General features: G+C 42.2%; 16 non-coding genes across 16 annotated transcripts; all 16 read right to left on the reverse strand.

The window, feature by feature from the left end:
- Positions 1-267: 267 nt before the first annotated feature.
- trnat-agu (transfer RNA threonine (anticodon AGU)) lies at positions 268-341 on the reverse strand. The gene has a single exon. It is a non-coding gene; the product is annotated as a tRNA-Thr (tRNA).
- A 747-nt stretch (positions 342-1,088) lies between these two features.
- trnat-cgu (transfer RNA threonine (anticodon CGU)) lies at positions 1,089-1,162 on the reverse strand. The gene has a single exon. It is a non-coding gene; the product is annotated as a tRNA-Thr (tRNA).
- Positions 1,163-1,298: 136 nt separating this feature from the next.
- On the reverse strand, positions 1,299-1,387 carry trnar-ucu (transfer RNA arginine (anticodon UCU)). Its single transcript is given in 2 exon segments — positions 1,299-1,334; positions 1,351-1,387. It is a non-coding gene; the product is annotated as a tRNA-Arg (tRNA).
- A 139-nt stretch (positions 1,388-1,526) lies between these two features.
- trnat-ugu (transfer RNA threonine (anticodon UGU)) lies at positions 1,527-1,600 on the reverse strand. The gene has a single exon. It is a non-coding gene; the product is annotated as a tRNA-Thr (tRNA).
- Positions 1,601-2,431: 831 nt separating this feature from the next.
- On the reverse strand, positions 2,432-2,505 carry trnat-cgu (transfer RNA threonine (anticodon CGU)). Its single transcript has one exon. It is a non-coding gene; the product is annotated as a tRNA-Thr (tRNA).
- Positions 2,506-16,214: 13,709 nt separating this feature from the next.
- trnat-agu (transfer RNA threonine (anticodon AGU)) lies at positions 16,215-16,288 on the reverse strand. The gene has a single exon. It is a non-coding gene; the product is annotated as a tRNA-Thr (tRNA).
- A 734-nt stretch (positions 16,289-17,022) lies between these two features.
- On the reverse strand, positions 17,023-17,096 carry trnat-ugu (transfer RNA threonine (anticodon UGU)). Its single transcript has one exon. It is a non-coding gene; the product is annotated as a tRNA-Thr (tRNA).
- A 364-nt stretch (positions 17,097-17,460) lies between these two features.
- Positions 17,461-17,534, reverse strand: trnat-ugu (transfer RNA threonine (anticodon UGU)). Its single transcript has one exon. It is a non-coding gene; the product is annotated as a tRNA-Thr (tRNA).
- An 828-nt stretch (positions 17,535-18,362) lies between these two features.
- On the reverse strand, positions 18,363-18,436 carry trnat-cgu (transfer RNA threonine (anticodon CGU)). Its single transcript has one exon. It is a non-coding gene; the product is annotated as a tRNA-Thr (tRNA).
- Positions 18,437-19,143: 707 nt separating this feature from the next.
- trnat-agu (transfer RNA threonine (anticodon AGU)) lies at positions 19,144-19,217 on the reverse strand. Its single transcript has one exon. It is a non-coding gene; the product is annotated as a tRNA-Thr (tRNA).
- A 536-nt stretch (positions 19,218-19,753) lies between these two features.
- On the reverse strand, positions 19,754-19,842 carry trnar-ucu (transfer RNA arginine (anticodon UCU)). The gene is given in 2 exon segments: positions 19,754-19,789; positions 19,806-19,842. It is a non-coding gene; the product is annotated as a tRNA-Arg (tRNA).
- Positions 19,843-19,981: 139 nt separating this feature from the next.
- Positions 19,982-20,055, reverse strand: trnat-agu (transfer RNA threonine (anticodon AGU)). The gene has a single exon. It is a non-coding gene; the product is annotated as a tRNA-Thr (tRNA).
- Positions 20,056-21,688: 1,633 nt separating this feature from the next.
- On the reverse strand, positions 21,689-21,762 carry trnat-agu (transfer RNA threonine (anticodon AGU)). Its single transcript has one exon. It is a non-coding gene; the product is annotated as a tRNA-Thr (tRNA).
- Positions 21,763-22,509: 747 nt separating this feature from the next.
- On the reverse strand, positions 22,510-22,583 carry trnat-cgu (transfer RNA threonine (anticodon CGU)). Its single transcript has one exon. It is a non-coding gene; the product is annotated as a tRNA-Thr (tRNA).
- A 1,336-nt stretch (positions 22,584-23,919) lies between these two features.
- trnar-ucu (transfer RNA arginine (anticodon UCU)) lies at positions 23,920-24,008 on the reverse strand. Its single transcript is given in 2 exon segments — positions 23,920-23,955; positions 23,972-24,008. It is a non-coding gene; the product is annotated as a tRNA-Arg (tRNA).
- A 139-nt stretch (positions 24,009-24,147) lies between these two features.
- On the reverse strand, positions 24,148-24,221 carry trnat-ugu (transfer RNA threonine (anticodon UGU)). The gene has a single exon. It is a non-coding gene; the product is annotated as a tRNA-Thr (tRNA).
- Positions 24,222-24,732: the final 511 nt, after the last annotated feature.

Genomic DNA, 24,732 nt, shown 5'->3' on the forward strand with positions numbered 1-24,732 from the left:
TGACTTGGGTGTGCTCAATAAGGAAAAGAAGAAAAATGTGTTGCGTGGGCTTCTGAAAAAGTTGGAAAACCCCAGCTTTAAGCAAATGTCAGTCTGGTAAAGACGTCTGTGCAAAGGGACACCATTCGTGACTCTGGTGGGACCCAAAAAACGACAACCTTTTTAAAACCTTCATTTGCAACCGAGAAGTCCAGATTGTCTTTCCTGCCAAGACTTTCACGTCAGAGAAGGAGAAGGTTAAATGACTACTCTTAGAAGCCACAGATTAGGCACTGCTGGGATTCGAACCCAGGATCTCCTGTTTACTAGACAGGCGCTTTGACCAACTAAGCCACAGCGCCAGTTACTGTCACTGGTTCGATGCTTTTGTATACAAAGTCTAAAAGAGGTAGCATGTCAGGAGAATAGCTGATTACATCATGAATAGGTCCCTTTGAAGTTACAGGAGTATTTCCAAAACCTGAAATGTGTGCAGGCTTCTGTTGAGGGACAAGGGAATATCTCAAGCCATTTATTTCTGGATCGAAACTCTCAGTACTCGTGTCTCAAATGTTTCGGGAACCTCCAGTTACGATACATCTAAATGCTGTTTCAGCTTGGAGAAATGGAAAGCGTGTTTTTTTTTCTTCTTTTTCTTCTAGGTAGGTGGCCAACAATAGGTTGTTGCAGATTTTGGCCTAGGCCAGTGGATTTCAACCTATTCTTATTTAAATAGGTGACTTAAGTTAATTAGTAGAGTACTCTGTGATCTGAGTTGGGTGTGTCCAAAGAGGGAAATAAGCAGAACGTGAAGGGTATGCTTCTGAAGTAGTTTGTGGATTCAAGTTTTAAGCATATGTCTGACTCACAGAGACATCAGAGCAAAAGAGGCCACTGACTATTCTGGTGGGACTCACAACCAGGGAATTTCTCCATTCGCATCCTAGAAGTCCAAAGTTGTATCCATTGTACCATAAAATGACACACTTCAGGGAAGTGTTGCATGCGCAGCACTTCTTAGTTTTTCCAGTTTTGTGCAGGTAAACACAGTTCGTCATGCAAAGACTTTCATATGTGAAAAGGTTAAGCACTCCCATATCCTGTGCCAAAGACACTGCTGGGATTTGAACCCAAGATCTCCTGTTTACGAGACAGGCGCTTTGACCAGCTAAGCCACAGCGCCAGATTCTGTGAAATTTGTTGGTAAAACAAGTCTAAAATAGGTACCACATCAGGAAAACAGCTGATCACGTCATGAACGAGGTCCCTTAGAGGTAAGAGGATTGTTTCCAAAACATTTGAGCAATAGAGGGTATGCGCGACTCTGGTGGGACTCGAACCCACAACCTTTGAATATCTCCATTCACAATCTAGAAGTCCAATGCGCTATCCATTGCGCCAAAGAGCCACAAAAGACGAACTTTAAGACGCTATTGCATGCACATCACTTCTTAGATTTCCTCATTTTGTGCAGATGCACACTGTTCAGCATGCAAAGATTTACATATGTAAGAGATTAAGTGAGTGGTGCCCACATCCTGTGGCATAGGCACTGCTGGGATTCGAACCCAAGATCTCCTGTTTACAAGACAGGCGCTTTGACCAACTAAGCCACAGCGCCACTTGCTGAACTCTCTACAATGTGTTGGCATAAAAAGTCTAAAAGAGGTAGCAGGTCAGGAAAATAGCTGATTACATCATGAAAGAGGTTAGGGGATTATTTCCAAAACCCGAGGGGCATGCAGGGCTCTGTTGAAGAAAGAGGGAATATCTGAAACTCTCAATACTTGTGTCTGAAATGTTTTTGGAACCTCCAGTTACAATACATCTAAATTCTGTCTCAGCTGGGAGAAATGGAAAGCAATCTCTGCTATGCTTTCAGCTGATCTGAAAGACAAAATCCAGAAAGATTTTCATGAATTATATATTCATATTTGTAAAGACTGTTTTGAATACATCCAGAGGCTGGATCTCAACAATAGGAAGTAGCAGATTCTGGCCTAAGCCAGTGGTTTTCAAACCATTCTCGAAACCTCCCAGACGCTATACATTTTCGTTATCTTCCTTATTTCAACAGAGTTAATTGAGCTACTTAGTAGAGTACTCTGTGATCTGAGTTGGGTGTGTCCAATAAGGGAAATAAGCAGAACGTGAAGGGTATGCTTCTGAAGTAGTTTGTGGACCCCAGTTTTAAACATATGTCTGACTCACAGAGACATCAGAGCAAAAGAGGCCACTGACTATTCTGGTGGGACTCACAACCAGGGAATTTCTCCATTCGCATCCTAGAAGTCCAAAGTTCTATCCATTGTACCATAAAATGACACACTTCAGGGAAGTGTTGCATGCGCAGCACTTCTTAAGTTTTTCCAGTTTTGTGCAGGTAAACACAGTTCGTCATGCAAAGACTTTCATATGTGAAAAGGTTAAGCACTCCCATATCCTGTGCCAAAGGCACTGCTGGGATTTGAACCCAGGATCTCCTGTTTACGAGACAGGCGCTTTGACCAGCTAAGCCACAGCGTCAGGTACTGTGAAATTTGTTGGTAAAACAAGTCTAAAAGAGGTACCACATCAGGAAAACAGCTGATCACGTCATGAACGAGGTCCCTTAGAGGTAAGAGGATTGTTTCCAAAACACGAGGGCCTTTCACGCCTCAAGGGAATGTCTGAACTCATTTAATTTTGGCTCTACACTCTCGATAGTAATGCCTAAAATGTTTCCTGAGCCTTCTTCTGATATGAAAGGGCAAAATCCAGAAAGATATCCATGTATTATTCTTCATATATTTAAAGACTTTGTTTGTACAAATATCCATAGGCTTGACCATATCAATCGGTACTAGCAGATTTCAGGCCTAAGCCAGGAGCTTGCAAACCATTCTTGAAGCGCATCTGCACCACATATATATATTTTTTTTTATTATCTCTCTCATTTAATACAGGTGAATCAAATAATTGATTGATAAGTAACGTACTGGACGATCTGACTTGGGTGTGCTCAATAAGGAAAAGAAGAAAAATGTGCTGCGTAGGCTTCTGAAAAAGTTGGAAAACCCCAGCTTTAAGCAAATGTCAGTCTGGTAAAGACGTCCAAGACGTTTCTGATTGAAGAAAAAAAGAAGGGCTTAACTAAATTTGAAATTTAATTAAATTACTTGATACGCTTCCCTTTCCTTTTAGTTTTCTTAGAGCTATAAGGACGTTCTAACTTTACCTTTACCTTATTTTAGATGACTAGTCACTATCCTCATCTTCGCTCTCTCTATAGGATTACAATATCTAGCGACTGTTGTTTCCATAGCGAGTTACACAGGTCATTAATATCCTACTTCCTGTCTGTGTTTTACCCATCCTCACTCCTTAGCACCAAGCTAAGTACATGAAGTACGGCTAAACACAAACGCACAGTAGGCCCCAGACAGAACTGGAAACACTTCCCATTGTTTCTTCTTCTTCTTTTGGACCTTGAGATGTCTGATGTGTCCCTGGTAGCTTAGTCTAACAGCAGCATAACCCATAAGTGACTCCTGTTTACCTATGTCTCCTAGCTAAACCTAAATAGGTAAAACACTCCTTTCTTCCTCTTCTTTTCTGGTTTCATCCCATTGTTTTATTTTGGTTTTGCTCTATCTGTTACTCTCGTAGCACAACATGTGAGAAGAACCATCAGCATTTTTGAGTAATAGGTTATGACATGTAAGAGCCCAGTCATCAGTCGATGCTGCTTAAAGCACGTCAACTAAGATACTCAAAACTTTTTTTTTTTTGTTGTGTGTGCTCACCAACACTAAATTTTAGCTGCTCCACATAGCCATTCTCCCACACAGATAGCTCACAACCTCTGTAGAAACTTGCATTTGCCTTTGCCATTTCTCTCTCGTGTTCCCACAAGTGTTCCAGTAGGCCTCAGACACCCAGCTCTGCCACCAGGACCACCTGAAGACCCGGCAGAGCAGTGTCATGGACATCCTTCAGCCTGAAGCAGGCAACGACCTGCCACGGCAGAGGAAGGAACAGTTAGGCAACAATGAAAGCAGACGTCTGACACCCAGCCTGAGCCACCAAGAGCTGACCAGCATTATCTTCTCCTTGGCCATGCTCCCGCAGGCCTCAAACAGGAGGTAAATGAACTAACGCTGCCAGCCACAGGACTCCACAGAGAACGAACCCTGCTCAACGGGAGAAGGCACAGGACAGATGCAAGGACCCTGACAGAGCAGAGCAACTGAAAGAGATCATCAGTTTTCAGGCGGACGACAGCTCTGAGCACCTGCAAACCGACGGGTAAAGAACTGTTTCACTCAAAGAACTTAAAGAAATGGTTGAACTCAAAGAGAGCTAAAGCCATCAATGTGCAGCGGAAGTCCGAACACTGACTTAGCGATGCTGTAACATTATTGACGCACTCCATGTGGTCCAAAGAGAGCTGCAACAGTCCAACCCACTGCAAATGGACCACACAAGAAAGATGGACCCTGCTGACCTTCACATTAGCAGCGTAAGCTTCCCCAGCCCTGCACAAAGGGGGGGAGGAGCCAAAGCCCTCGGCTTAACACTTCACCAGACAGTGTCCTGAGAGCCCCTGCAGCTGCAGGAGGAAAAGGTAACTCAGACAATCCCTGAAATGGCACATGAAGTGACACTCAACAATCTCAAGTGAAAGGTCAGAGACATCCCTGCCAATCCAAGAGACATTGATTTTCACCTGCAGTCTGCACCTGCAGCCGGTGTGGCACACCGAGACAGACTCCATCTGATCTAGACACATCTAGCCCAGCTGGGCCCTGCCCAAACACCAAGCAGGACAGACCTAGAAGGGCCTGTGCTACCACCACCGACTCCGAACGAGTTTTCTGTGGAACTTACAACGAACCTGTGACGGAGGAGGACACCAGCTTCAAGAAACTTTTCCTCCAAAACCAGTTAGTCACCATATTTTCACCTGCCCCCACGCAATGCCCACTCAACGATGCGTGACCTGATGCAGAAGGCCTCTAACACAGAAGGCCTCCCCAGAAAAGGTTCCTAAGACCCCATTGATTCTGAACTGCAAAGCCAGAAGGCACACAGCATGAAAACAATGCAAGACTCTGCTAAAAAGTCCCTGGTCAACATAGGACATAAAACTTTTAAAGTAGATGAAAATGTGTGCTCAAAGAGCAGCAAGACTCTGCATTAGTAAAAGTAGAATTTTACTGATATAAAGGAAATCTTGAATGGACGTGTAAGCCTCACCTGCCAACAGACTATGCACGACTCTTTTGAAACAAACATTTGCTACATGCTGGTTGAATTGGCACTGCTACACATTAGTTTCCATGACAATGAAGGGTTACAGGAAAACTAGCATGACCTATAGCCCCTTCGTAACTACTGTTATCCTAAAAAAGTGCTTATTTGATCATTCCGATCCAAACGGGACATGATATGCGATACACATTTTGATCACTAGCTGCTGGCTTGTCTAAATGCAGATAAAACGATAGCTGGAATTGACATCTCTACTTAAAATAATAATAATAAAAAATAAAAAAAAAGGGGTCTTAACTGGTATCGGTAATTTCAGCATTAAAGCGTAAGTCTGTTTGACAAAGGAATCTCATCTCAGCGGCATGCAAACTGTACCGGTATTTATTAGTCTGCTTTGGTTGAAGGAATCCAAATTGCAGTATTGCTTAATCTGTTTCTGACGAAGGAATCTCAGTACAGTGTTATATACACGTAGACTTGGGTGATGCTCCCCTTTCTACAAAGTAAAGACCTTACAAATTATTGTTAGGTTGATGTAAATTCACCTAAATTTTGGCTGCATCTACAAGCAGAGAGCTACCTAGCGATCAAAACTGTTTACTCGCTGAAAAGTCAGTATTTATGCACGAGATGGACGTAACTATATAGGCTTAGACAAGCTTTGACTTACAGCAAATCTATTTCCTTACTCTGTAAACAAATAGAATAAGTTGCGTACAGTAAAGAGAAGAGTTCCATGAGTAAAATTTGCAAATGCCAAACCACATTTGCATTTTACTGAATGTAACATCAAGCTCTTGAAAGATTTAAAGTATAGGCGCCCCCTTTTAACCCGTTTAAACATGCATAACTCATTTAAAATGTGCGGACATTCTTCATGGACTGTTGAATTGTTCTTACATGCACTGGTTCCCATGACAACGACTTGTCACAGGAAGTGCTAACTCGTGACGTCATCTTGTAAACAAACCAGCCTAGGTGGCTAAGCTAACTTAACCTAGTGTCCATCCAGTTTAGGCTAAGCTAAGCTAACCTAGCATCCATCCAGCTTAGGCTAAGCTACATAATAACTTCTACAGTTAGCGGTTAGCATCATTTACTTGAAGCCTTAATTACAGCTTTTATGTATACAGCGCAAAGTATTCTAAAATACTTTCTTTAACCCCATTTAGGGTTTCTAATTTTTCTCTTTCCTTACTTTCAATTCTTCTCAGCTGAATTTCACCTTCACTAGTTTAGGCATAGTCCTTGCTGAGCGCTGTAGGCTAAATTTGCAGATGCCCTGTCAATTAAACCCAAGTTTAATTACATGTAAGCTATGTAGCTAGAGAAGAATTCTTATAGTTATGAGAATTTTCATCAGCATGTTGACTAAACCTTTGGAGGGACACACACGGTGTGGTCTTAAACACGCAACAGCTGTGACCCACTATGGAGTTTTGGTCCAGGCAAATCTAAAGGTTAGTCACTAGTGCTATTGATTACTCTCAATTTCAGATCATTCCGGCTGTTTTTATCACTTACTTAAGTCCTTTTTATTTTTATTTTACTTCGATAATAATAGCAGTCAGCTATTCACTTGTCTATACTGTCATGTATATGATTTATTTCCATTTCTTCTCTTGTTCAAATGTGGTTCCATTTCCCATAGGGCCCAGAAAGGAACCAGAGACACCTTTATTTGTGATTTTGTTTATTTTCAACAAGTGCACTAATTTTTATGACCCTGCAACACAAGTAACTTCAACGATTACTAGGGCATAACTATAGTCCCGAGGATTGATAATAAGCATAATTTGAATAGGAAAGCTGTCCTTTTTCCTCCTATTCTTCACTTCGTCAAGCCGTAGTGAACCACCAGTTAAGTCCAGAGAAATATTTTAGTCATAAGAACCATCTTAAGTCATTTATTTCATCTCGGCTATGCCCTTTCCAGGAAATACTCTCGGAACCACACAAGTCTTAGCCTCCTAACATTCACAGCTAAGATGATAAGGATACAATACACACTTCACTAGCTAGCTACACATGAAATACCTAGCTTTATGCTACATATCTAGCGAACCCATTAAACCGTGGCTCTGAACTTTCTAGGGTCATGCATTAGTCTCTCACCACAGGTGTGCCAAAATGTTGCAGATCCTCTGCTTAACCTGACCTTAACCGGTTAGGAGAACGAAAAGACTGACAAGCCATCGCGAGGAACACTGTTCCACCCATGGCTGCTGACATCCGACGGCACCGGAGCCAACGGAACTGCACCATGAGAGAAGAGGACAAACGACCCATGCCCCAAGCCAGAGTTACAGCCACACCGGGGTGATCAAGATTCTCATCTCCTTACCCCACCTTATGGGTATAAAACAGAAGGTAAACAACCTCACATAATAGATCACAGCGTCCCACAAGGAGCGGACCTGTGCCCAAAGCCTTACAGACCAGCTAGACACTGAGGTTCGAACCAGATTCAATGCAGCTGGACTGAGCATGCCCAGGACCAGCACAGAACTGTCACCATGGCAACAACCCAGGTACCAGCCAAGCCCCTTGGAGAAGCCATGGAGGACAGCACCCTGCAAACACCACAGGAAGACCACGGCTGTCAACGACAGCATCCTCTTCCATACCCTTCACACAGGTGTCAATCTGAGGCTCCGCAAGGACAGCTGGACGCACCTGCCTCAGAGTTACTGGAGCCGCTGACACACGCAAAATAGCTCCCTGCACAGGACTCACCCGAGGAGTCCTGTAAGGTACAAGCTTCCGACTCCTTGCCCACCCCAGCTTAGGCAAGCTTGCGTCGGAACCACCATAAGGACAGAACAACACTTCAATCCTTCAGACCTCTCGTGACTGAGAGGCTAACAACCACCTTCTGACCTCCGGCCACCAGCACCATGTCAGCTTGAAAACCTCTCTATGCTACATAGAGGCCTAACCACTTCCTGCAACCACAAGGAAACACCTGCCCCAAAACTAATGAACTTCAGAATGTCCCAACACCTGCTGCCTCAACACCTGCTGCAGAGACCTGGACTTGGCTACTGTCCACATCACCAGCCGTGGAACGACCACCGCTCCAGAAGACACGAGCAACCAGAGGCCACCATGGCCTTCCAGCCTTCTATGACAAGTGTGTGTCCGATCTCTCTGCACTTCCAACTTCGCTCGTGGTTGTCCTTGAGGGGGGACAACAACGATCGAGAGGGGGGATCTGTAGGGTATGGACCAATCAGACACATACTAATTATTCATTATATACAAAGGTTTATGAAACTCCTCACACAGCCCAAATGAACAAACACAAGGGCAGAAACAGTGTCATGTTACAGGGCATGACAAGGAGATTTTACGACCTCCGAGGAATGTGGCCACATACTCAAGAGAGAGACTATGAAACAGAAACCCTCTTTAAAACAGACTTTGCTGCATTAATCATAGACTAACTGATCTATAAATGAACATGCATAAAACTGTGAAAGAAACAGTGTAAATGGTTTACTGTCTCGTGTACTATTAGGTATATATTATGGTATGTATCCTGGTATACAACAAACTAACGATCAATGTAACCTCACCTGTATAGTGCCTCCTACCTAACTAATCCTCATTTAATGACTCACACTTTGATGTACATCACCTTCTTCTAGAATGCAGTGTGGATGTGTTATAGCTATTTTAGCATTAATGAAGGTATAATCTTCCTAGGGACAAAGATCCATAAATCAACTAAGAGCCACTTTCCCTCTCAGACATGTCCCCTTTCTGATTGGTCGAGTTCAACCCTTAGGGGAGGATCTTCTCCAGGCCTTATTAGAGACAGTCCACATGTGACCTGCCTCTCTTAGTTTTTCATCCAGCCGCAACACTGTTCTGGTGAGACTGGGGAGCCCCCTCCCCCTCCACGGGGGCCCCAGGGCCCAGCAGGCCTCGATTCCAACCAGATCCGGCCTCATGGAAAAGAGAGAAGACTCTCTCACAAAGAACCAAGGACAATCTCAGGAGTTTTGGAACAAAGACTCCAACCAACAAAGACTCCAACCAACAACGACTCCAATCACCCATCCTTCCGACTTCCTCACTTCTCCTGGGTGCTCGGCGTGGCCTCAACAGAGTCCCAGGCCTTGCCCAAACCAGCCATGCGGTCCTGGAGAAAGAGAACGCTCAACCAACTTCCACTTGACACTGCCGGAACCATCAACGACTTCAATTTTCAACAACTTCAAGAATTGTTCCCATTACAAATGCAAGTATTCAATTCAATGAAATGTGTAAAATGAAATTCTGATGGTTCTTCTCATAGACCCTCTTCCGGTTTCCAACTTCATCCTATCACTAACCTATTTATGTATTCATGTGTGTATGTTGTTTAGTTTATTTATATTCATATAAATATCTATATTTAGTTAATAAAACTTGTACATAATATGTATTTGGTTCTGTTTTGCTTGCAATACAAGTCACTTTACGATCACGGTTTTTGCTACTGGCTCAAAGTACAAGTACAGGCGAAGAAATAATTATTCTTCGGTGGCCATGGAAGATACCCTTTTCTTAGAATAAATTAATAATCAAAAGAGTTCGTTGGAAGAACTGATTAATTGATTGTAATATTAATTCAGCCACATCAAGTTAATCCAATTAACTGACCCAAATATTTATAATTAATAATAACAAGATATTATTGATTATTAATATTTCCAAAAAGCTGAGTTCCTTACAAGAGTTAGTATATATTTACAGTTTTTTTCAATTGTTTACACGCAATTTTGAAAACCGGGTTCTTTTTTTCAAAATGTAATCACAATTATCCAAACACCACACTCAATTGGCATAATTTCTAGATTGTTTGGAAAATGACACACTTCTGTCAAAACATACACACTTCAGTCAAAAGATATACACATATTTGTGAAAATGCTATTAGTTTTCATTTAACCAACACAGTCCTCAATGATCAGACACTATTGTAACCAGTTTCACACTGTTGTGATAAATAAAAAACACATTTGTAAAAATAATATTTTTAGGAAATAGCATGTGCTAGATTTTTGGCCAGACATTGTTATGTAAGGGATAATTTAGATGAAAAAAAAAATTGTGACACACAAACAACATTCTTCATGATTAGTTTGAGATATAGGGAGAATGTACACAAATAGGCCTACTATAAACTTACCAAGCACTGCACAACACTGATTTCTGCAGACTCATATTTCAAGTATTTATTTACAGTATTTCTTACCATAATCAGTTAAAGTAATCAACCAACAATGAAATCAATGAAAAAAATAAAATCTGTAGACAAATTAAAATTACTGCATGAAGTACATACAGTTTGACTCTGAAGAAAAACTGCTGTAAAAGCAACAAGAATACTGTAACTATTCAGTTACAGTATCAACCAGAGATTTGGTTGAACTCTTTGTCCAGCTTCCATCGGTGTCAGTCCATGGTCCCTCTACCTCCTTCACCTCTTCCTCTACCTCCTTCTCCTCTTCCTCTACCTCCTTCTCCTCTTCATCTACCTCCTTCACCTCTTCCTCTACCTCCTTCTCCTCTTCCTCTACCTCCTTCATCTCCTCTTTGAGCCCCCCCCTCTTATTCTCACTCTTCTTCTTCTTCTTCTTCTAGCTCCTTCCATTTTTGTTGAAGACAGGTGAACTCACCTGCTGCCTTTTATAGCACTCCTGAGTGATGCGTTTTCAAATTAGCACATGTGTGCTTCCACGCCTGATGGATGTGCATATCCAATTCATTCATTAGTGTGGTCAATGGCAATCCGGGGCTTTGTAATGACAAGGAAGTAACCTCACAATCCTTATCTGTGTCTAAGGTGTGAAAATGTGTGTAGAGTTTTACAAATCACTGTGTGTAATGTTTTGCTATAAGGGTAAGGCAGACATTGTGTGTAATGTTGTGCAAATCTGCGGAGGGGTTTTGCTCATTGGAGTAGAATTTTGCAAATTGTGTGGAAATTTTTATTTTAGTGTGTAAACAATCATAAAAATCTGTAACAAAATGTGTTCTTGAGAAGAAAATTATCAATTTGGCCAATTGTGTTTTGTTGGTGTGAGTCTGTGTTAAGAGTTTAGGAAAAAGTATCTGAAGTATGGGTAAGCGCTTGTTAGCGATTGAAAAAAACTGTAAATACTTTTGAAAACAGATTCAAATAAGCGGCGATCCTAAATTGCAATATTATTTCCCACTATTACTGTTTTTGACTGTATTTTAATCATATTTCAAAAACAAAAAGAATCTTACTGAACATAGACCTTTAAACAGTATTGTATAATTCCATCTAGGATTAGTTAAAATTATTGGATAGTTATGACTGTTTCTTTCTCTTGTTATATATGCAACATATATTATATTTCATTGCATGTTGTCTCGGTAAGTAATTTCAAATTTTATTGGTCCAAAATAATTGAATTTGCATATTAACTGTCACAACTCAGTAGTCACACAAATTAGTGCTAGCAGCTGACACAATTCTGAAAACTATTGGAACAAATGTATACATTTTATTCTATAACCTTAAGTACGTTTTTGACATCCAATATTTTCTATTTTATATGAGGGTAGTCTTGAATAGATAAAGCGGTAATTAAATAAATGACCTGCTAGACTAAATGTTTTGTCTTTTTCATTCACAGACTACTCCTTCGGGGGCATTACTGCAAGATGCATCTCTAGTTCGACTGCATCGTTTGTGGTCGGACACTTTGCCACCAGAGGATCACAGGTGGATTGCCAGCAGGCTTTTTAAAATGGGGCCCAAGGGAAAACCAGAGCTTCGAGACAACCTACAGCTCTGGTATTACCCACCACAGCCAGCACTTATTTACAACCAGGCTCCAGCTCCAGACAGATTTTTTTGTCTTGCTCTGTTGCTGTGGATGCCGTACAAGCTTTGGAAGATCAAGGCTCTCTGTCCCAATTCTGCCTGCGGGCAGCATCAGCTGACTGGAGGCGGTCTGCACAAAAGGGCACGGCAGGTTCTGGACATCGATAGGATGTACAACATGGTCACAGAAACCCTCATCTGTACCAAGTGTAAAGCCTCGCATGTGTCCTGGAGTCAGACTGTCCTGCAACAGCTGGATCTGGGCAATCGCTCTGAATTTCGGGTCATCCTCACGCGGAAGTAAGTACACTTTAATTCCACATCCAGTTGATAGCCCATCATCACATATGTTTGCAAATACTTTACAAATCAGTTGTGTAAAATATATGAATGTGTGGATTTAGCTTTTCCTAAGGTATGCCTGTGATATGAGAGTCATTCGGCTCCTGCGTGAGCGTGGCCTAGGCAACAGTCCCGTGTCATCAAACAGCTGCGTGAGAACCACAGTGAGGAGTGGCTCCAGCGTATGGCCCGGTACACCACCCAATGTGTGGACTTCCTCAAACGACCCGGGGTGTTGCAAATACAATTCCAGGAACCCCCAGAGCCTACAGTGGTCCCAAGCTGCAAGTGGCTGCTCACCGTGTACAGCCAAGACATCCTGACAAGGCTGGATGAATCCATGCAAGGATAACATCTACGTATGGTTCAGTCTTGAAGATGGATTCCACTAAAAAGGTTAGCAGGGGATTTTTGTTAATTTATGGTGTTTACTGTTATATCATTATAAGAGCATGAGTATCATATTCTACATGGTGTGATGTTTCATTGCATTGCATGCTTCCTGTCATCTACTGCAGATCACTAAGAAGCTGGCTGGGACGGCAAGGGGAACGGGACTCTGGCTTACCTCTGTTGGCAATGAGTTTGGTCAGGTGCTCATGAGTGTGCTGACAGCACAGGAAGGAGCAGGACTGGACATGATGGTCGATGGTCTGGTGAAAAGGTACCAGCAGGCTAGTGTGGATCCACCTGCTGTTTTGTACGTGGACTGTGGCTGCTGCACTGATGTGGGTGAGACCAAGCTGAAAACCAGATTCAGAGGGTGGCCTGATCTCATGATTCGCTTGGACATCTGGCATTTTATGCGCAGGATTGCCATGGGGTGTACAACTGATGCCCATCAGCTGTATCCCATCTTCATGTCACGGCTGTCAGCGTGCATTTTTGAGTGGGATGCGGCTGATGTTTCTATGCTTCGCAAAGCAAAGAGAGAGCTGTTGATATCCCAGGGTTGGCCTGCGCTGACAGATGAAGATGTCAACAAGCATCTTACCAGGAATGAGCTGGCACTCCATTGCCGGAGGAGGACCTGTGGAGAGGAGACTACCATCCTTCTCCTTGAGCGGCTGCTTACAGAGCTCCTGAGCAGCAAGGGCAAAGACTCCCTGGGTGTTCCTCTCCTGGACCGAGAAAGGATGGAGCACATCTGGAATGTCCAGAAGAAGCATGTGAAATGCATTCAAGACCCCCCTGGTGTTGTGCTCTATACAGAGACAGGGAGCCTAAACAAGGGAGGTGTGCTTCTGAAGACCTACAGATGTGCCAGAGGCTCCACTTCTCTCGAGTCCTTTCATTTACACCTGAACCGTTTCATCCCAGGTATTGTCTTTGTCACACACACTGTGCAGGTGTAAAGAAAGAGCATTAAGTGTTTTTGTGTGTTCCTTTAACACCTCCTAAACACTGTTGTGTCTATTTACAGGGACCAGTGCAAACAGTCTGAACTTTCAGATTTATCTGCTGGAGGGTCTACACCGGTGGAACCAGGACCGGGAGGCTGCTTCCCTGTCATCGGAGCCATCAGCTTTGGAGCCATCAGCTTGAAGCCGCAGCTACACAGGAGAACTTGTTCACTGTGTAAACGGCAATTATGAAAAGCTGTTTGGCAGGAAAGTGGTCCCCACGTTTTGTCCCCCTGCATGTTACACCGGTGAGAATTGTTTTATATATTTTTTATTTTATCAACTTGCAATTTCTGTGTAACCTCCGTCTGTATGTCAGATTTAACCCTATAGAGTCGATTGTATCATAATTGATATGCAAGTTTCTAAAGGACTCTAAATGATCAACATGATCAAAAATTTTTAGGAAACATGCCCTCTGTCGTCTGATTGATTATAGTCTTTTAGTATAATTGTAAAAGTGTCCACCTTCAGCTCGTGCTTCACGTTTCTTTTCATTGTAAAACCTTTACTGATTTTATAAAGTAATTGTAAGAATAACTTTTATATTGTTAGTAATATTTAATGACTAGTTACTAGACTGAAGCAGCTTGGGTTCACTTGATTAGAAAATCATGTTACATGTAAATATCAAAATGATCATCAGACTTTTCTCTCAATCATCATTGTATTGCATTTCATTTCATGTTTTGCCCCCATAATTAAACGTGTTTGGCCTCTTAATAAAACTATTTTGTTTTTTTTCTCCTTGACGATGAGCTCTATATTCTCACACTATATGAGCTACTACAAAAGCCTAATGTATCAAATATGATACACAACATTCTATTTAATTTCCGTTTGTTTATTGTTTTTATTTCAGGTGAGCTCATTGGAGTGCAGTATCTGTTCCAGCAGACTGGTCAGGCACTGCAGGACATGAATCCTGACTCTGAGCAGACAGCAGAGCTCATTGAGGACCTCAGTGTGGAGGAGCGAGATGAAGATGAGGGCTTCTGTGACATCAGCGAGGATCACACAATAGCAGATCCGGAGGCTGTTCTGTCACCACCCTCTTCCACACTGACACTGGGTTCTTCCACCCTGGTCACCAGCAGTGCCACACCTGTACTGGGCTCCACATCCCCTTCACTGGTCCCTGACCCCAAACTTGTCCTCACACAGTCTCCTTCATCACCTGGACCCTCAGGGACTGCTGTCACACCTGTTCCCTCTGAAACATCTGTTTCAACTCTCCCCTCAGAGCCAGAGGATGCTGGTCAGGATGATGATGAAGAAGAGACGGTAAATACTACTCCTTTGTATGTCTTTCAAATTAACTAGAATAATTATGATGAATTAACATCCAGTGCTTTAAATCCAGACTTTCCACATATTTTACATTTAAAAGTACAGCCTAAATTCATTTGTAAGCTGCAAATACACATCAAGTCAAGTCATCTTTATTTATTTGGTGCTTTGTAAAATGTCAAGAATGGCGCTCTCTCTGCTTTGTACTATACAGTGCTTTACGGTGATAAACAGGAAAATAACACAATCAGTTATGGAATTATGCATTAGACAGATGTGATGTAATAATTGTATTGCATGTTTGTGTTTTTTAATAGGCTGTTGACTACCAAAATATCCCGGGTTATCAACATGTGGACCAGCTGGCAGAATATCTGGTGGATCTCCGGGACCACACAGCCCTCAGCCTGACCAACCAGGAAGCCAACACCATAATTGCTCTTTGGCAGAACCTGGATGACCGGGACAAGGAACGGGTGGTGTAAGACAGTCGATGCCGAAAGAGACTGCTGAGTGGACGCTTCAAGGTCCCGAAGAAGCCCACTCACCCTGGTGTAGAGAGCACCACCAGATGTGTGCTGGGTGCAAGCAGCGCACCTGCTCAGTGGCCTGACTGTTGCCGTCTGCTGGAGACCATCTTCATCAGACTTTGCACTGTCCACCCAAGCCCCAAAAGAAAAGGCAAGGGAGCCCTGTCAAGATTGTCTCTGATCCTGCAAGACTATCGCAGGATAAGGCAGCTTGTACTGGGCAACAGCTTGGTGATGGGAGGAACATCCATGCAGCTGGTGGAGGTTAACCAGAACACTCTGATTCTCCACACACAGGACAGCACAGCCTGACCTTCCAAAGGTGGTATGGCATCCACAAGACATCCACAAGACAAGCCGGTGTGTGAAAAAATGCTCTGGAGTGGGGGCCTTGTATCGATACGTTTTTATTTATTAATTACCCATATGACAAACCCACAAACTTTGAATATCTCCATTCACAATCTAGAAGTCCAATGCGCTATCCATTGCGCCACAGAGCCACAAAAGACAAGCTTTAAGCTTTCACATCAGAGAAGGTTAAATGACTACTCTTAGAAGCCACAGATTAGGCACTGCTGGGATTCGAACCCAGGATCTCCTGTTTACTAGACAGGCGCTTTGACCAACTAAGCCACAGCGCCAGTTACTGTCACTGGTTCGATGCTTTTGTATACAAAGTCTATAAGAAGAGAATAGCTGATTACATCATGAATAGGTCCCTTTGAAGTTACAGGATTATTTCCAAAACCTGAAAGGTGTGCAGGCTTCTGTTGAGGGACAAGGGAATATCTCAAGCCATTTATTTCTGGATCGAAACTCTCAGTACTCGTGTCTCAAATGTTTCGGGAACCTCCAGTTACGATACATCTAAATGCTGTTTCAGCTTGGAGAAATGGAAAGCGTGTTTTTTTTTCTTCTTTTTTTCTAGGTAGGTGGCCAACAATAGGTTGTTGCAGCTTTTGGCCTAGGCCAGTGGATTTCAACCTATTCTTATTTAAATAGGTGACTTAAGCTAATTAGTAGAGTACTCTGTGATCTGAGTTGGGTGTGTCCAATAAGGGAAATAAGCAGAACGTGAAGGGTATGCTTCTGAAGTAGTTTGTGGATTCAAGTTTTAAGCATATGTCTGACTCACAGAGACATCAGAGCAAAAGAGGCCACTGACTATTCTGGTGGGACTCACAACCAGGGAATTTCTCCATTCGCATCCTAGAAGTCCAAAGTTCTATCCATTGTACCATAAAATGACACACTTCAGGGAAGTGTTGCATGCGCAGCACTTCTTAGTTTTTCCAGTTTTGTGCAGGTAAACACAGTTCGTCATGCAAAGACTTTCATATGTGAAAAGGTTAAGCACTCCCATATCCTGTGCCAAAGGCACTGCTAAGATTTGAACCCAGGATCTCCTGTTTACAAGACAGGCGCTTTGACCAGCTAAGCCACAGCGCCAGACACTGTGAATTTTGTTGGTAAAACAAGTCTAAAAGAGGTACCACATCAGGAAAACAGCTGATCACGTCATGAACGAGGTCCCTTAGAGGTAAGAGGATTGTTTCCAAAACATCTGAGCAATAGAGGGTATGCACGACTCTGGTGGGACTCAAACCCACAACCTTTGAATATCTCCATTCACAATCTAGAAGTCCAATGCGCTATCCATTGCGCCAAAGAGCCACAAAAGACGAACTTTAAGACGCTATTGCATGCACATCACTTCTTAGATTTCCTCATTTTGTGCAGATGCACACTGTTCAGCATGCAAAGATTTACATATGTAAAAGATTAAGTGAGTGGTGCCCACATCCTGTGGCATAGGCACTGCTGGGATTCGAACCCAAGATCTCCTGTTTACAAGACAGGCGCTTTGACCAACTAAGCCACAGCGCCACTTGCTGAACTCTCTACAATGTGTTGGCATAAAAAGTCTAAAAGAGGTAGCAGGTCAGGAAAATAGCTGATTACATCATGAAAGAGGTTAGGGGATTATTTCCAAAACCCGAGGGGCATGCAGGGCTCTGTTGAAGAAAGAGGGAATATCTGAAACTCTCAATACTTGTGTCTGAAATGTTTTTGGAACCTCCAGTTACAATACATCTAAATTCTGTCTCAGCTGGGCGAAATGGAAAGCAATCTCTGCTATGCTTTCAGCTGATCTGAAAGACAAAATCCAGAAAGATTTTCATGAATTATATATTCATATTTGTAAAGACTGTTTTGAATACATCCAGAGGCTGGATCTCAACAATAGGAAGTAGCAGATTCTGGCCTAAGCCAGTGGTTTTCAAAACATTCTCGAAACCTCCCAGACGCTATACATTTTCGTTATCTTCCTTATTTCAACAGAGTTAATTGAGCTACTTAGTAGAGTACTCAATGATCTGACGTGGGTGTGTCCAATAAGGGAGATGAGCAGAATGTGAAGGGTAGGCTTCTGAAGTAGTTTGTGGACCCCAGTTTTAAACATATGTCTGACTCACAGAGACATCAGAGCAAAAGAGGCCACTGACTATTCTGGTGGGACTCACAACCAGGGAATTTCTCCATTCGCATCCTAGAAGTCCAAAGTTCTATCCATTGTACCATAAAATGACACACTTCAGGGTGTTGCATGCGCAGCACTTCTTAAGTTTTTCCAGTTTTGTGCAGGTAAACACAGTTCGTCATGCAAAGACTTTCATATGTGAAAAGGTTAAGCACTCCCATATCCTGTGCCAAAGGCACTGCTGGGATTTGAACCCAGGATCTCCTGTTTACGAGACAGGCGCTTTGACCAGCTAAGCCACAGCGCCAGGTACTGTGAAATTTGTTGGTAAAACAAGTCTAAAAGAGGTACCACATCAGGAAAACAGCTGATCACGTCATGAACGAGGTCCCTTAGAGGTAAGAGGATTGTTTCCAAAACACGAGGGCCTTTCACGCCTCAAGGGAATGTCTGAACTCATTTAATTTTGGCTCTACACTCTCGATAGTAATGCCTAAAATGTTTCCTGAGCCTTCTTCTGATATGAAAGGGCAAAATCCAGAAAGATATCCATGTATTATTCTTCATATATTTAAAGACTTTGTTTGTACAAATATCCATAGGCTTGACCATATCAATCGGTAGTAGCAGATTTCAGGCCTAAGCCAGGAGCTTGCAAACCATTCTTGAAGCGCATCTGCACCACATATATATATTTTTTTTATTATCTCTCTCATTTAATACAGGTGAATCAAATAATTGATTGATAAGTAACGTACTGGACGATCTGACTTGGGTGTGCTCAATAAGGAAAAGAAGAAAAATGTGCTGCGTAGGCTTCTGAAAAAGTTGGAAAACCCCAGCTTTAAGCAAATGTCAATCTGGTAAAGACGTCTGTGCAAAGGGACACCATTCGTGACTCTGGTGGGACCCAAAAAACGGCACACTTTTTAAAACCTTCATTTGCAACCGAGAAGTCCAGATTGTCTTTCACATCAGAGATGATTGAATGACTACTCTTAGAAGCCACAGATAAGACATTGCTGGGATTCGAACCCAGGATCTCCTGTTTACTAGACAGGCGCTTTAACCAACTAAGCCACAGCGCCAGTTACTGTCAGTGGTTCGATGCTTTTGTATACAAAGTCTAAAAGAGGTAGCATGTCAGGAGAATAGCTGATTACATCATGAATAGGTCCCTTTGAAGTTACAGGATTATTTCCAAAACCTGAAAGGTGTGCAGGCTTCTGTTGAGGGACAAGGGAATATCTCAAGCCATTTATTTCTGGATCGAAACTCTCAGTACTCGTGTCTCAAATGTTTCGGGAACCTCCAGTTACGATACATCTAAATGCTGTTTCAGCTTGGAGAAATGGAAAGCGTGTTTTTTTTCTTCTTTTTTTCTAGGTAGGTGGCCAACAATAGGTTGTTGCAGATTTTGGCCTAGGCCAGTGGATTTCAACCTATTCTTATTTAAATAGGTGACTTAAGTTAATTAGAAGAGTACTCTGTGATCTGAGTTGGGTGTGTCCAATAAGGGAAATAAGCAGAACGTGAAGGGTATGCTTCTGAAGTAGTTTGTGGATTCAAGTTTTAAGCATATGCCTGTCCAACACAAAGACATCTGAGCAATAGAGGGTATGCACGACTCTGGTGGGACTCGAACCCACAACCTTTGAATATCTCCATTCACAATCTAGAAGTCCAATGCGCTATCCATTGCACCACAGAGCCACAAAAGACAAGCTTTAAGACGCTATTGCATACACATCACTTCTTAGATTTCCACATTTTGTGCAGATGCACACTGTTCAGCATGCAAAGATTTACATATGTAAAAGATTAAGTGAGCAGTGCCCACATCCACTGGCATAGGCACTGCTGGGATTCGAACCCAGGATCTCCTGTTTACTAGACAGGCGCTTTGACCAACTAAGCCACAGCGCCACTTGCTGAACCTTCTACAATGTGTTGCTATAAAAAGTCTAAAAGAGGTAGCAGGTCAGGAAAATAGCTGATTACATCATGAAAGAGGTTAGGGGATTATTTCCAAAACCCGAGGGGCATTCAGGGCTCTGTTGAAGAAAGAGGGAATATCTGAAACTCTCAATACGTGTTTCTGAAATGTTTTTGGAACCTCCAGTTACAATACATCTAAACTCTGTCTCAGCTAGGAGAAATGGAAAGCAATCTCTGCTATGCTTTCAGCTGATCTGAAAGACAAAATCCAGAAAGCTTTTCATGAATTATATATTCATATTTGTAAAGACTGTTTTGAATACATCCAGAGGCTGGATCTCAACAATAGGAAGTAGCAGATTCTGGCCTAAGCCAGTGGTTTTCAAAACATTCTCGAAACCTCCCAGACGCTATACATTTTCGTTATTTACCTTATTTCAAAAGGGTTAATTGAGCTACTTAGTAGAGTACTCTATGATCTGACGTGGGTGTGTCCAATAAGGGAGATGAGCAGAATGTGAAGGGTAGGCTTCTGAAGTAGTTTGTGGACCCCAGTTTTAAACATATGTCTGACTCACAGAGACATCAGAGCAAAAGAGGCCACTGACTATTCTGGTGGGACTCAAAACCCACAACCAGGGAATTTCTCCATTCGCATCCCAGAAGTCCAAAGTTCTATCCATTGTACCATAAAATGACACACTTCAGGGAAGTATTGCATGCGCAGCACTTCTTAGTTTTTCCAGTTTTGTGCAGGTAAACACAGTTCGTCATGCAAAGACTTTCATATGTGAAAAGGTTAAGCACTCCCATATCCTGTGCCAAAGGCACTGCTGGGATTTGAACCCAGGATCTCCTGTTTACGAGACAGGCGCTTTGACCAGCTAAGCCACAGATCAGTGAAATTTGTTGGTAAAACAAGTCTAAAAGAGGTAGCACATCAGGAAAACAGCTGATCACGTCATGAAAGAGGTCCCTTAGAGGTAAGAGGATTGTTTCCAAAACACGAGGGCCTTTCACGCCTCAAGGGAATGTCTGAACTCATTTAATTTTGGCTCTACACTCTCGATAGTCATGCCTAAAATGTTTCCTGAGCCTTCTTCTGATATGAAATGGCAAAATCCAGAAAGTTATCCATGTATTATTCTTCATATATGTAAAGACTTTGTTTGTACAAATATCCATAGGCTTGACCATATCAATAGGTAGTAGCAGATTTCAGGCCTAAGCCAGGAGCTTGCAAACCATTCTTGAAGCGCATCTGCACCACATATATATATATATATTTTATTATCTCTCTCATTTAATACAGGTGAATCAAATAATTGATTGATAATTAACGTACTCGACGATCTGACTTGGGTGTGCTCAATAAGGAAAAGAAGAAAAATGTGTTGCGTGGGCTTCTGAAAAAGTTGGAAAACCCCAGCTTTAAGCAAATGTCAGTCTGGTAAAGACGTCTGTGCAAAGGGACACCATTCGTGACTCTGGTGGGACCCAAAAAACGACAACCTTTTTAAAACCTTCATTTGCAACCGAGAAGTCCAGATTGTCTTTCCTGCCAAGACTTTCACGTCAGAGAAGGAGAAGGTTAAATGACTACTCTTAGAAGCCACAGATTAGGCACTGCTGGGATTCGAACCCAGGATCTCCTGTTTACTAGACAGGCGCTTTGACCAACTAAGCCGCAGCGCCAGTTACTGTCACTGGTTCGATGCTTTTGTATACAAAGTCTAAAAGAGGTAGCATGTCAGGAGAATAGCTGATTACATCATGAATAGGTCCCTTTGAAGTTACAGGATTATTTCCAAAACCTGAAATGTGTGCAGGCTTCTGTTGAGGGACAAGGGAATATCTCAAGCCATTTATTTCTGGATCGAAACTCTCAGTACTCGTGTCTCAAATGTTTCGGGAACCTCCAGTTACGATACATCTAAATGCTGTTTCAGCTTGGAGAAATGGAAAGCGTGTTTTTTTTTCTTCTTTTTCTTCTAGGTAGGTGGCCAACAATAGGTTGTTGCAGATTTTGGCCTAGGCCAGTGGATTTCAACCTATTCTTATTTAAATAGGTGACTTAAGTTAATTAGTAGAGTACTCTGTGATCTGAGTTGGGTGTGTCCAAAGAGGGAAATAAGCAGAACGTGAAGGGTATGCTTCTGAAGTAGTTTGTGGATTCAAGTTTTAAGCATATGTCTGACTCACAGAGACATCAGAGCAAAAGAGGCCACTGACTATTCTGGTGGGACTCACAACCAGGGAATTTCTCCATTCGCATCCTAGAAGTCCAAAGTTGTATCCATTGTACCATAAAATGACACACTTCAGGGAAGTGTTGCATGCGCAGCACTTCTTAGTTTTTCCAGTTTTGTGCAGGTAAACACAGTTCGTCATGCAAAGACTTTCATATGTGAAAAGGTTAAGCACTCCCATATCCTGTGCCAAAGACACTGCTGGGATTTGAACCCAGGATCTCCTGTTTACGAGACAGGCGCTTTGACCAGCTAAGCCACAGCGCCAGATTCTGTGAAATTTGTTGGTAAAACAAGTCTAAAAGAGGTACCACATCAGGAAAACAGCTGATCACGTCATGAACGAGGTCCCTTAGAGGTAAGAGGATTGTTTCCCAAAACACGAGGGCCTTTCACGCCTCAAGGGAATGTCTGAACTCATTTAATTTTGGCTCTACACTCTCGATAGTCATGCCTAAAATGTTTCCTGAGCCTTCTTCTGATATGAAAGGGCAAAATCCAGAAAGATATCCATGTATTATTCTTCATATATGTAAAGACTTTGTTTGTACAAATATCCATAGGCTTGACCATATCAATCGGTAGTAGCAGATTTCAGGCCTAAGCCAGGAACTTACAAACCATTCTTGAAGCGCATCTGCACCACATATATATATATTTGTTTTATTATCTCTCTCATTTAATACAGGTGAATCAAATAATTGATTGATAAGTAACGTACTGGACGATCTGACTTGGGTGTGCTCAATAAGGAAAAGAAGAAAAATGTGCTGCGTAGGCTTCTGAAAAAGTTGGAAAACCCCAGCTTTAAGCAAATGTCAGTCTGGTAAAGACGTCTGTGCAAAGGGACACCATTCGTGACTCTGGTGGGACCCAAAAAACGGGACACTTTTTAAAACCTTCATTTGCAACCGAAAAGACCAGATTGACTTTCCTGCCAAGACTTTCACATCAGAGATGATTGAATGACTACTCTTAGAAGCCACAGATAAGACACTGCTGGGATTCGAACCCAGGATCTCCTGTTTACTAGACAGGCGCTTTAACCAACTAAGCCACACAAAAGTTACTGTCACTGGTTCGATGCTTTTGTATACAAAGTCTAAAAGAGGTAGCATGTCAGGAGAATAGCTGATTACATCATGAATAGGTCCCTTTGAAGTTACAGGATTATTTCCAAAACCTGAAAGGTGTGCAGGCTTCTGTTGAGGGACAAGGGAATATCTCAAGCCATTTATTTCTGGATCGAAACTCTCAGTACTCGTGTCTCAAATGTTTCGGGAACCTCCAGTTACGATACATCTAAATGCTGTTTCAGCTTGGAGAAATGGAAAGCGTGTTTTTTTTTTCTTCTTTTTTTTCTAGGTAGGTGGCCAACAATAGGTTGTTGCAGATTTTGACCTAGACCAGTGGATTACAACCTATTCTTATTTAAATAGGTGACTTAAGTTAATTAGTAGAGTACTCTGTGATCTGAGTTGGGTGTGTCCAAAGAGGGAAATAAGCAGAACGTGAAGGGTATGCTTCTGAAGTAGTTTATGGATTCAAGTTTTAAGCATATGCTTGTCCAACACAAAGACATCTGAGCAAAAGAGGGTATGCACGACTCTGGTGGGACTCGAACCCACAACCTTTGAATATCTCCATTCACAATCTAGAAGTCCAATGCGCTATCCATTGTGCCACAGAGCCACAAAAGACAAACTTTAAGACGCTATTGCATGCACATCACTTCTTAGATTTCCACATTTTGTGCAGATGCACACTGTTCAGCAGGCAAAGATTTACATATGTAAAAGATTAAGTGAGCGGTGCCCACATCCTGTGGCATAGGCACTGCTGGGATTCGAACCCAGGATCTCCTGTTTACAAGACAGGCACTTTGACAAACTAAGCCACAGCGCCACTTGCTGAACCTTCTACAATGTGTTGGCATAAAAAGTCTAAAAGAGGTAGCAGGTCAGGAAAATAGCTGATTACATCATGAAAGAGGTTAGGGGATTATTTCCAAAACCCGGGGGGCATTCAGGGCTCTGTTGAAGAAAGAGGGAATATCTGAAACTCTCAATACTTGTGTCTGAAATGTTTTTGGAACCTCCAGTTACAATACATCTAAACTCTGTCTCAGCTGGGAGAAATGGAAAGCAATCTCTGCTATGCTTTCAGCTGATCTGAAAGACAAAATCCAGAAAGATTTTCATGAATTATATATTCATATTTGTAAAGTACGGTGGCCGAGAAGGGTCACAACACATACAAACCCCACAACAACTACATATTCAGAAAACACATACAAATTCAGAAAACACATGCAAACAACGCCACAACAACTACATATTCAGAAAACACATACAAATTCAGAAAACACATACAAATTCAGAAAACACATGCAAATTCAGAAAACAACTTTGTCGAT

This window comes from Siphateles boraxobius, unplaced genomic scaffold (assembly GCF_051911475.1).
Source record: "Siphateles boraxobius isolate OS27281-9 unplaced genomic scaffold, OSU_SipBor_1 6, whole genome shotgun sequence".
Classification (NCBI taxonomy): Eukaryota; Metazoa; Chordata; class Actinopteri; order Cypriniformes; family Leuciscidae; genus Siphateles; species Siphateles boraxobius.